The sequence below is a fragment of the Rhineura floridana genome, chromosome 1, assembly GCF_030035675.1.
Source record: "Rhineura floridana isolate rRhiFlo1 chromosome 1, rRhiFlo1.hap2, whole genome shotgun sequence".
Classification (NCBI taxonomy): Eukaryota; Metazoa; Chordata; class Lepidosauria; order Squamata; family Rhineuridae; genus Rhineura; species Rhineura floridana.
The window spans coordinates 94,349,426-94,362,813 of NC_084480.1; positions in this window are offsets into that span (position 1 = coordinate 94,349,426).

The following is a 13,388-nucleotide window of genomic DNA, read 5'->3' on the forward strand; positions in this document are numbered from 1 at the left end:
TTTTCAAGAAAAGCCTTTAATTTCTGATATTAATCACTGTTCCAAAACCTAAAGGCAGTCTATTTCTTTTTTTTTCCTCCACCAACAAAAAAGTTAATATTCCAGGCCTGTTATTGAAGTCCAGCCAGCACAGCACAGTTCTTATCTACATCCAAGAATGCAAAACAATTCTGGTTGCCAACACCAAACAATTAGTAACATATACGAGCAGCAGATTCGTCCAAAAAGAAATAGTCCAAAGAGAAAAATAGTCCAAAATATAATAATTACCTCTCATCCGTTTTTAAACTTTAAAACTCCAAATTCAGGCCAGCTTTTTGTCGTAAAAAAAGTATATAAGTTGTTTACATTTTCTTTCTTCCTTAATTATATTTAAAAGAGAAAAAGTATGACTCACCCAGGTTTCTCAGTTGCTGATTCATAAACAAATCCCTTTTATTGTAGTAATTTAAGCCAAATGATAAGATTTAGACAGAAGTAGGCTCGCTGGTTAAGAACGTTTTTTTTAAGAAGAAGAAAAAAAACGCTTCGCTTTTTTCCAGTACAGCTTGCGTGGAAATCCTGACTCCGTCTTCAGCCGATCGGCATGCCTTCTTATCTCAGGGATTTCCTGATCAATTCCAGCCGCCGACAGCTCAACGAAGTCTTGTGGAAAATCTGATCGGTTCTCCTATACCTTGGAGAACATTTAAGCCAGTCCAAGATTTCTCTTGGCTGGCTTTTAACCTGAAAAAAGCTTCCTCTGAGGCAGAGCTCCCTCAGAGACAACCACCAGCCAGCACTCCTTCCGGGAAGTCCTGTTTAGTGTCTTTTTTTTTTTTTTTTTTAAGTCATTCATGAAATGGCTAATTACATGAATGATGTCTAATCTAGTTTGGCCTTTAACAGCATACCACTGCCGCACAAGGCATTTTATGGGGATGGGGTTGAAATTAAGAGGAATATCGGGCTCCCCACAACATGACCACTTGCCTTTATATCATCCCCTTATTACTAGTACAAGCAAAATGAACTAGCATCAGGGAATAATAGGAAACTGAGGAGTTTTAAAGACCAATTTTGACCATTGAGGTAGGCAGGGATTTATTCAGCCAACACTGTGCCAGGTGCACTAACTACCAGTTTGTTTCTGGGCTCACTTCCAGATGCTGATTAGTTGTTACTTTAAATCACAGTATATCTCAGAGGCATAGTTCTAACTGAGATGGTATACCTGTGTCTGGACTATACCACTTCAGAGTATGGGTGGCGCTGACATGAATGACAGCTCCTGGAGGTACTAAACTTCCTCCAGTCCACATAGAAAACTATTATATTGGGGGAGGGCAATGGACTACAAAACATGTTGATCCAGTTCTTCTTGGTAATATTCTAGCTTTCTATGTGTACTGTGCAGGGAATTCTTTATGTGCTGGAGCATTCAGTCATGTTCCGGTGCAGTGAATCATTATGCACAATGCAATCCTATACGTGTGGCTTGCTCTCAGATAAGCTGGCATAGGATTGCAGGCTTAATCATGTTCCTGGCCTTTATGATAATAATAATTGTTGTTGTTATGTGCCTTCAAGTTGATTTCGACTTGTTGCGACCCTATGAATCAACAACCTCCAGTAGCATCTGTTATAAACCACCCTGTTCTGATCTCCTAAGATCAGGTCTGTGACTTCCTTTATGGAATCAATCCATCTCTTAGATAATAATAATAATATAAATTAATTCATTACAATATTTTATTGATTCAAAAGGTATCCTAAGTATATTAATAAATATTATTGTATTTACTAATCCATTACTGACATGTGCTTCTTAGAAAACATATTCCTGGTTCTCTCTGACACAGAGAAAATGCCTTTTCTGAGATAGGCCTGCATGACACCTAAAAACAGAGGGGGGGGTTCTTCAGAACTACTCCCTCGTTCATGAGGAAATGTGTACAGATTTCATTAATTATTTGATTCATACTCATTCAGTTATAGCGCAATGCTATGCAGATTTACTTGGAAGTAAACCCAAGTAAACCCCATTATGTTCAGAAGTGCTCACAGGAAGTAAGTTTACAAAGGATTACAGCCTTACAGCCCAATCCTATACATTTTTACTCAGAAGTCTAATTAATTACAGTGAGTAAGTGGATACAAGACTGCTGCCTTAACAAGTAAGATTTCTTTCATTAAGTGACAGCTCTAATAATATTTGAGAATCACATGCATATTTTTCATTGCATGTTCATATTAGACAGAAGAATGGATCATGCTAAAGATGTTGATGAGTGACACTCCTTGAACATTCCTGATTAATTAAGCAGCCACAAATGCTGTTCTTAACTCTTCATTCGAACTAAGTATCAAGAGATCAAGGCAGAGTTTGAACTAATGAAATGCTGTAGAAGTAACGACTGTATCAACAGATATGATGAGCATTAAACTACATAAAATGCAGATCTTAATTTATAGTAACACCGTTTTTAAAATGTAAACATTTATGCAGCTGAAGATTATTCACCACTTTAAAGCTGTCCAAGATAAAGCTCCCACAGCCATTGTATATATTTTCTGATAAATTCCACTACAGAGGTGGGGAGTGGGCGATAGGTCAGCCATTTCTGACCTAAACAACTGCAACCAAAATTCAATATCTAGCTTGCTGTAAGCAACTTATCATCATATGTTTCTCAGAAATGCTGTTTGTTTGACAGCTCTAGGAATTAAGAAAAACAAAACAAAAGGCGCAACATTTCAGAGCAGATAATTGCAAGAAGAAAACGGGGTTTTTTGTTCTTCCAGAGTTTTCTTTTTAACGAAAAGTGGGACTATATGTTCGGAAGAAAACATGGATGTTCCCATTCCCAAGTTTCCCTTATAGCATTGTTTTTCAACCTTGGTTCTTCGGATGCTGTTGGACTACAGTTTCCACCATTCCCTGGCCACTGGCTAAGCTGCCTGAGATGATGGGAGTTGTAGTCCAACAGCATCTGGATACCCAAGGCTGAAGACCACTGCCTTATAGGGTGGCCATGTGACATACTTTACAGAGGACAGTCTTCTATTTTGAAGGGCTGTCAAAGGACAGTCTTCTATTTGAAGGCCTCCTTGATTTGCGGGCTATCCAGTCTGAGTCTGGTTTCAAGATAAGGAACTATAAAAAGGGAGAGCAGGAGCCTTGAAGTTGCCTATCAATAGTTAGCAGCACCTGGCCTACAGAATGAGCAGGCACAGTCACCTATCTTCCCCACTGTGGTGAAATGTATATTTCTAGGTAAATTATAGTAATTGTTTCTAAAACTTTACTTATATATATATATTGCCATGTAGACATTTTATGCAAATTGGTGTTCTCTTTTATCTTGGTTTCTTATGTAATGGAAATTTCATAAAATAAAATAGGGTTTTTGTAAAAGATGCTCATGAAACAAATAGCTTGAGAGGTGACAGAGGTGAACCAACCCTCCTACGGCAAAAAGGAGGAGAAGAGAAAGGCACTACAGTGCCAATCTAATCTTGGAATAAATTCCTTTGAAGCTCATCTGCAGCAATTAAACAGACCCCAAGGACGAGCAAAACATATCCATTGAGGGATTGCTTTTCTTATAAAAGTATTTGGGCTTGCCTATAGATATATGGAATGCAGGAAAGGGTTGGGCTTCTGTAGATTTAAGAGAGAAAGCAATTTTTGGAACTTATATGTGTTCTTCACAGTGGATGCAGGACCTATAACTGAAAGAGGCAGTGATCTGACTGCTCCTGAAAAAGCCCACCCTGGACCCATTGGTTTGTGACAAATACCACCTGGTCGCAAATACCCCCTTTCTAGGAAAGGTGACTGAGAGTGTTGTGGCGCAGCAATTGCACTTATTCTTGGATGAAACAGATTATCTTGACCCATTCCAATTTGGATTCAGGCCTGGTTATGGGACTGAATTGGCCTTCGTCATCCTGATGGATGACCTTTATTGGGACAGGGGAGTGCAACCGTATTATTCTTACTTGATCTCTCAGCAGCTTTTGATGCTATTGACCATGGTATCCTTCTGAGTCGACTTCATGAGATGGGTATTGGAGACATTGTTTTATAGTACTTCCAATCCTACCTCCCGGGTCATTTTCAGAGAATAGCATTGTGTGATTGTCTTTCGGCCTCCTGGCAGTTGTGCTCTGGGGTACCACAGGGTACCATCTTCTTCTTGATGCTGTTTAACATCTATATGAAACGGTATTCAAGAGATTTGGGGTGAGGTGTCAGCTCACCAGCTCTACTGATACCCAGCTCTATTTCTCTGTAACATCTGAATTGGGAGAGGCCACACAAGCCCTAGACCACTGCCTGGACTCAGTGATGGGCTGGATGAGGGCCAATAAATTGAGTCTGAATCCCAGCAAGACGGAGGCACTGTGGGTTGGTGGTACCTGAATTCGGATAATTGGTCAGTTGCCTGCTTTGGATGGGGTCGTAGTCCCTCTGAAAGAACAGGTCCGTAGTCTGGGGTGCTCCTGGATCCAGCTTTGTCACTAGAGGTCCAGGTGACCTCAGTGGTTAGGAGTGCCTTTTAACAGCTTTGGTTGGTAAGACAACTGCGGCAGTTTCTGGACCAGGATAGCCTGACTACTGTTGTCCATGCACTGGTAACCTCCAGGTTGGATTACTGTAATGCGTTCTATATGGGGCTGCCCTTGAGGTTGGTCTGGAAGCTGCAATTGGTGCAAAATGCAACACCGTGACTGCTCACTGGGGCAGGGTATCGCCAACATGTCACCCTGTTGCTGAAAAAATTGCACTAGTTGTCCATTAGCTACTGGGCTAAGTTCAAGGTTCTGGTTTTGGTGTACAAAGCCCTATACAGCTTGGGACCAGGATACCTGAAAGATCATCTTACCTCTTATATACTCAGTCGATCACTACGGTCTGCAGATGAGGGCCTCTTGCAGATACCATCTTATCAGGAGGTCCGTTCTGCACAACATAGGAAGTGTTGTGGCACCTACCCTTTGGAATTCCCTCTCCTTAAATATTAGACAGGCACCATCTCTGTTATCTCTTCAGCACCTGCTGAAGACCTTCCTCTTTCAACAAGCCTTTTAAGTAGAAACCTTATCCCAGTCTGCTTCTGTGTTGGAATTGCTTTTTAATATGTATTTTTTTTAAATCATAAAAAATATGTTTTTTTAAAAAAAATGTTTTAATATATTTTAATGTCTGTTTTTATGATATTTAGAATGTTTTAGTGTTTTTGTTTGCCGCCCTGGGCTCCCAATAGGAGGAAGGTCCGGACATATATTTAATAAATAATAATAATATAACTGAGTATAATGTATTTTGTGGCAAGTGATGCAGGGTAAGGGCTACTTCATCCATGTGTGTTCAGCACTGGATGACTGCCACATCATCAAGTGATTACTTGCATTTTTGAATGAGCCATCACACATCTAAAACTACATGTTGTATCTCTACGGTATCACCCAATGCCACCTCAAGCTGCTTTTCTAATGGTGACCATTCACACATCAGGTGATGAGAAATGAAATGATATCTAAATTAGACCAAATCCTAAAGGGAATTTAATAAGCACACCTCCATGCAATCTAACATCCTGCCATGATGAAACAAGTTGAAACAAAATAATAACTGCTAGAATCTGAAATGGTCCTACCTTATGATGTTGCCCAGACACAGGAAACAGGAAATTGGGCAATAACTGATGAGGCTATTTGTTTTAACTACAGGTTTCCTCAGACACTAAAAAGTTGGATAGACCACAAACTGATACCAATGTGTGTGGTTATGAAGTCTTGTGCTTGGATTTTAAAAACGAACAAACCAGGTTTTACAGAGTGCCACAAAACATGAACTGACTCTATAATGTGAGGTTGGCTGAGCTATAATCCCCACAGGACCTTACAATTGTCACAAAATTATTTGTTCACAAAACTCAAAATGTCAATGAAATATTCTCAGCCGCAAAGGGAAAATGTCTATATGGAAAGAAACAATCGCTTTAACTTGAGGACTTTGAAATTATAATAAAATGTTGCTGACATAAACACCAGTCTTGACTCCAAAACTAGTGAACCTAAGTGGTTTGTGAAATTTTGTGTCAACATTTTTGCACGCTTCTTGTCAAATATCTAGAGCAAGGCTAGGGAAACTTTGGTCCTTCAGAGGCTGGTGGAGTGCCATTCACATCAGCGCTAATCAGCATGGCACATAGTGGGGATGATGAAAGTTGTAGTCCTGCAACATCTGGCAGGCCGATTATTCCCCATCCTAGAAGATACATGTGTGCACATTTTTTCATATTGACTAGTATTGTATCTAAACCCTCAGGATATGAGAGGCTACACAAATTCTATCTGGATGTGAATTTTTAAATGAATATTTCTATAAACAATTATTAAACCAGGGAAGACACATAAAAATAAACTTTATAGAAACAAAGCTTATAATTTCCCAATAAAATTTTGAAATAGAGCAAGGACAATGGGGGGATTCCATGTATATAATTCCCTAGCTACAAAATGTCATTAAAATAAAGGGAAAGGTTTTGTGGTATAATTTCCTGGAAACTTGAGTAAGATGATTCACAGATTATTGCAGTTACCAACTTTCTCCTTTTACCCACAAATCTGACATCACCCTTAAACACAGAGGCCTTGAGACCAATAAAAAAATTCCCCCAAATGTCCAGTTCCTGTATATACTGACCAAAGATATATCATGAAAAGGAAATGTTATTTTCCATGTCATTACTGCAATATGGCCTATACCAGTGGTTTCCAATGTAGGAGCCGTGACCCCCAGAGGGGCCACGAAGTAATCGGGGGTGTGTGTGCAAACAGTAAAGAATTTATTTATTTATTTAAAGTCTTCCCTCTCTGGATGCTGTCTGCTTCCCACTGCCGCTGCAGACAACACCTCCCCCTTGCTCCAAACAAGAGGGGAGGACTTTTGCTGAAGTGGTAGAGTGTCTTTCAGGTACACTGAGGGCAGGTGTCTGCTTATAAAACATGTGGCAGACGCTGAAGGAGGCTGAGGGCAGATCTGCCAGGAAGAAGAGGGGATTACTATTGCTGACTCCCGTCTGCTCGCACTGCCACTGGTGAGAACGCCCTTGCTCAGAAAGAGAGGAGAGGGCTTTTCGTGAAGCTAAGAGAAGAAAGGCTGCAACGAGGAAAGGCTGTTTCCCTCTTCCTTCCTGGCAGCCAGCCTGCCTGCCTTTCTTGGCTCCTGCTTCACTGCCACCTCCTTTTAAAAATTAGTCTTATTTGCCAGGCCACCCAGATCTCACCTTCAGCCCAGACAGAGCCAAGAAGCAGTGAGGAAGCGCAGGACTTGCTCACCCTCCATTTCTGAGTCTAAGTGTGTGTGCCAGCCTCCCTCCTTTCTTCCACCTACACTCTGCACCCCCAATCACTCTCTCCAAGACACTGCAGTAGTTGAGGGCTTCCCCCCTCCCACATGCCCGAATGCATGCATGCATTCCTGCAGATGCTTGCTGAAAGGGCAGGTGTGTTTGTGTTTGTGCGTGCGCTGATCTGTCTTCTGCTCCGCTTTCAATCTCCAAGTGAACTCTGACCGAGTCATCAGTTCTGATGATCATCCCAAGGCCTAAAAGTACTAACCCCCCCTCCTCAGTCTGTGCACCTTGTTGTCTGCAGTGCACAATCTAGCATCCCCATCACTAACACATTGCTGCTTCTTGATTATTATTAAAAAAGGAAAAGAAAAAAAGCTCAGCAGGTTGGCTGAGGCTGGGATCATGGTATTGCAGCAGAAATGTATTTATTTATTTATTTATTATTGATATATATCCCACCTTTCTTCCAAGTTGTTCAAGGTTCCCCTCCCTTTCCATTTTATCCTTACACTGACCCCGTGAGATAGGTTAGGCTGAGAGACTGTGTTTGGCTCAAGGTCACCCAATGGGCTTCATGGCTAGGTGGGGATTTGAACCTGGTTCTTAGTCCAACACTGTAACCCACTGGTGTTGGGAGACAGGAGGACTGTACATCTTCAGACCATTGGGGTGGAGGGGGATACCAATTTGATTGGATCTTTGCATTAAGAAAAGAAAGCAACACCTCTCTGTCTGCAGGGGGCTTTTAATGGAAAGGGATATTTGGAGATATGATTTTGCCATGCACCATTTTTTCAATTAACAGAGACTAAAATTACAATTAGCATGGGGGGGGTCATGAAAATTTTTAAGCCTTCAAAGGGGGTCCCATACTCATAAAGGTTGGGAGCCACTGGCCTATACAACATTGCTAGTTCTCAGGATTAAAGTTATACCTTACTGCTGAGTAAGGCAGCATAAATGAGCTGAAAGGGAGCCAGTGTCCTAGATGGGACAGGATAGAGAGAAAGCAGTTTTTTTATTAATAAAAACTGCATAGTGGTGGTTGATGTGTTTGTAAGTGGCTCAGAAGATGAAATAGCGAAGCAGCTTTTATAACATTTTTCTTCACTCAGTTTTGCAAAACTGTCTTTGATGATATAGTATGTTATAATTCACAAAAGCTGCTTTTATAGCATTTAGTGGAACTGTTAAAAAAAAACCAAGTTGTCCTAGCTTGATATCATGATTATTTTAAAGAGTGGCAGTAAGAAAGAAAAATATATATAGATTTGTAATTTTTTGTACACAGTGTCATTCAAACTTTATTTCCCTCATCTTCACAGCTACAATGAACCAATTATTCCCATTTTACAGATAGGGAACTAAGAGGCTCAGACAGAGACCAACAATGCACACTAAATCAGAGGAATCCCAGACATTTGTTTGTTTATAGTATCATATAAATTGAGAAACCTGTGGCCTTCCAGATGATAGTGGACTCCAACACCCATCAGCCCCAGCCAGTATGGCCGGTGGTCAGGGATGATGGGAGATGTAGTCCAGCAGCACCTGGAGAGCTGCAGATTCCCCATCCCAATATATATGATGGGTAATAGTTTATTCATTCAGTAGGCACATGCCAAATGTTCTGTTACAGCTTTGTTTTTCTGTTATGTAAAGTGACTTTCTTCTTGGTTTTAGCTAGGCCTGTAGTGAGCCATTTGGAAATTATTTCAGAATGTGTGTGTGTGTGTGCGTGCGTGCCACTTGCCAGGAACAGGGATGGGAAAGGGCGAAGCAGTGAGATTGGGAGAATTCTGGGTTGGCAATTAGTTTGGACCGCTGACAATGAGTCTCTGGGCTCAGTTCAAAGTGGTGGTCTTAACCTTAAAACCCTTAGTGTAGGGGTGGGGAGCTTCTAGCTCGTGGGCCTGATTAGGCCTGCATGGGACCCAAATTGAACCACAAAGCCATTTTCTCCAAACCATATTTGATGTCAGATATAGGACAGGTAGAGACCCGGTGACCAACAAACAATAAATCAGGAGCCTTAAAGGGTGTTCCTGATAGTTATTTGGCAATTAGATCAGTGGTGACAGCAGCGATACTGGCTGGTCCTTGACCGAAATATATTTATTTACGATTTTTTAGAGGTGACAGCAAGCCTGCTAGGATCTGATGGAGAATTCCATAGTGCAGCCAACCTCTAACCTTATGTGGGCTTTTTCTCAGTACAAATATTCCTTTGTGATGCAAGCTGGCAGTGTAAAGGCTAGTCCTCTGCAGGTGCAGCTCAAGCCACTCCCACAAAGATTTGTTTTGGAATTTGGGTCACCTGATGTCATTCTGATGTCAGGTGATTGACAGGTGGGTACAAGGGGGACCTGTCAAAATGGCACATCAGCTGGAAAAGGATTCCCACCCCAGCCTTAAAGGCTTCGGACCTGGGTAGTTTAGGAACTGCCTTTTCACATATATTTCTCCCTGCATGCTCTGATCATCGTCTGGGGCCCTGCTCCAAGTCCCTTGAACCCAGGAAGCAAGGTTAATGTCAAGGGTCAGATCTTTTCAGATATGGTAATCCTACACTATGAAATGCCTTGCCAAACAAGGTCCTCCAGACTCCATGACTATACTGCTTCAGGCAGACCTGGCTTTTAAAAAACAGAACAAAACAAAAACCTTTGTTTATAATTGTGTGATTTTCGCTGGCTCGGTTCAATTTTTCTGCAGCTGGAATTTGTTAAACAGGTTGGGTGCCTAATTTATAACTGAAGGTTTAGGGATTTTACTTGTTTCATTCTCTTTCTATTATTGCTTGTTAGCGGCAGTTTCTTAGAAAAAATAGTCAGGGTGGACATGTTTTAAATAAATACATTAATTTAGAATTAAGAAAGGATACCATCAGGTTTCTTTCTGCACACCCTCAATACCTGCTTAACTTGTACACCAACAGACTGTTAAAAAGGCACCCTGGGAAAAGCTTGAGCTTTGAGCATTTGCAGAGAGAATGTACATCTCCCTTGCCAATAAGCTGATCTCCTTTCTTGAGAAGTGACCAGAAACCATGGAGCAAAGGATGTACAAGTCGCTTCTCTAGAAGCAGGTAGCCAACTTGATGTGCTCCAAATGTTGTTGGACTCCCAACTCTCATTACTCCCAGCTAATATGGCCAATGGTCAAGGATGGTGGGATTTGTAGTCCAGCAATGTTTGGATGGCACCAGGTTGGCTACCCCAGCTCCAGAATATCCAAAGGAAACTGGGAAGGGAGATCAAGAAACGGTACAATGGGGTGAGGGTTAATACCATGGTTCAAAAGGGCAGGGAGACTAGAATAATCTTCAAGCATCCTTTTCCTTATTTTCATTTAGGGCAAAATAGAATATGTCTCACTTGTGTTTAACTGCTGCATTCACACTCAGATCTTCTGAGACTCCCCCCCTCCCAATGCTATCACATTACAAGGTGTTTACCCTATGTATTCCCTTTCTGAATAACTGGTGTGTGCTTCTGATGATTTAACCCCTATCTCAGGTGACTGGAAAATTGTCTGTCTTGGTAATGTCATACTGATTTTGCCTTTTTTATTGTTATTATGACAGCAATGCTCTCAGACTCTTGCCTTCAGCAATATTCTGTGCATTCTCTGTCTGCCCCAACTTGCAGCACTAATGTAACAGCTACAAATATGGTTCCTTTGCCAACATTTTGAAACAAGAGAAATAGGCTGGGTCCTTTTTATAAATTGTGTGGGTAGATTGTTACCAATACCTCTGTGTAAAGCTCACATTTCAGACACACCTAAAGAACTAATTCTAGCTGGGGGGCAACCCAGGAAATTTATTGACAATCAGTCCCATTAAGGGGAAGGGCCATAGCTCACTGGTAGAGCTCAGGATTTGCATGCAAAAGCTCCCCCAAGCTCAATTTCTGGCATCTCCAGGTAAGGCTGCAAAATACTCTTTCCTTAAACCTTGGGGAGCTGCTGCCAGCCAGTGTAGACAATACTGAGCTAGATGGACCAAAGGGCTGACTCTGTATACTGCAGTGTCTTACATTAGTTATTTACAAAAGAAACCATCTTTCATCTCCACTAATGGCCACAGATAACACCCAATGAGGGTCCTGCTGGCCTTTTAGACAGTGTTTCTCATGTTGTGTTGATAATTAGATTTGGTGTCTGTTCAGATATGTTACCAAATCATGCACTGTATGGCTTACTTGTTCTAACTTGTATGATGTGCCATCTCTCTTGCCTTTTTGGAGTCTGTTGGTACGTTCCTCTTTCAAAAAGCCTTCTAAGTGGAGATTTTTATCCCAGTTGATGTAAGTATTAGAATTAAAATTGTTTTTATAACTGTAATTGTTTTACCTCTTTTTATGTATGCAGTTGTTTTATATATCTTTTATGGTATTATGAAATTGCTTTGAAGTGCGTCATAGGAAGCAATTAATAAATGAAATAAATAATAAGCTTTATACAGTACCCTCTATCTCCCCACTCCATCTCTTCTCATGTGCTGTGATTAGTAACTTTCAATCTGGTTTGATTAGCAGCAAACTATAGCTTTCAGGTTTGCACAGAGGATCAAAACATGGTTTATACTTGCCTGCAAACCAGAATTGCAAACCAAAGCTTGATCCCAGTTTGCAGCTGTGCAAACCCTAATTTGCCCTTTCAGTTAAACAACTGAAGTATGGCTTGCCATTAAACCAGAAATATATTATATTATATTACTTATTATTAAGATTTATATTGCACCCTTCACCTGGAGGTCACAGGGTTAGTTACAACAATAGGCAACATGAACAATATACAATCTGTACATACAATTTAAATAGCTAAACATCTAAAACCAATACAGTATACAATATTTCTTAATCTGATGAATATTGTAATTTACATCTGCTAACAAAGACCCAGCAAAATACAAATGCTTTCAACTGTCAACCAATTCAGCATAGCAGCCTGCCTGATCTCACGTGGGAGTTCATTCCAGAACAGAGGTGCCACTGCCAAGAAGGCCCTATTCAGGTTCCAAATAATCAGGTCTGCCTTGCTGATGGAACAATTAATTTGTTTTCCATGGTCAATCTCAGGTCATGGGCAGGACAGTTTTGGGACAGGCATTATTTCAGGTAACTAGGCCCTAAACCATTTAGGGCTTTATATTACAAAGTTGACTATTTACTAACAGCAGCATATGAGGGGGAAGAGAGGGAGGAGCCAGTGTATGAACCCGAGACTCCTCAGGACCCACACTCATAAAACCAAACCATAGCTTTGTGTTACTTCTGAATGGGCCTTTTGTCTCTGGTAGATTGCAAGTATCACCCAAAACTTTCAGATTATTGGAATTTCTATGCCCTTGTTAGTTAAGCATTTTTTGATGTGCATAGTATCATTGTTTGATACTATTAATAATACAGGGGTAGGGAACCTTTGGTCCTCAAGATTCTGCTGAACTACAGTTCCCATCATCCCTGGCCATTGGCCATGCTTACTGGAGTTTATGGGAGTTGTATTTCAGCAACGTTTGGAGAGCCAGAGATTCCCCACCCCTGCGATAATACAACCTATGATTATTAGGTTCTGATGCATAGGTCTGATATATTCCAAAAGGAAAACTACACATCCCAGTAATGGAAGCCAGGGCCATTAAAGCAGATGAATGGAAAATCAAATGGATAATTTTCAATAAATGGAGAACTAACTTCAGAATTACCTGATGCCTTCCCAAAGATTTTGCAATTGGATCCTCAATTTCATGTACTAAATATTTTTGGGTGAAAACTATCCCCTCCCTAAGTAATAGAGGCCAATGTTTGTGCAAGGCAGGGTTAACAAGTACACTAAGTATGCTAAAACATGCAGTTCAAATGAAATTGGAAACTCTTTTACAGTGGTATTATCCAACAGCCTGGAGAGCATGACTTTTGAACTCCCTGCATTGTTCCATTATCATATGGCAAGGAAGCAGAGGCCTTGTTCCCAGGCCAGCTATATATCTCATTGTGTCCCTCATTCCTAATAAATTATCTTCATCTTTCAGAG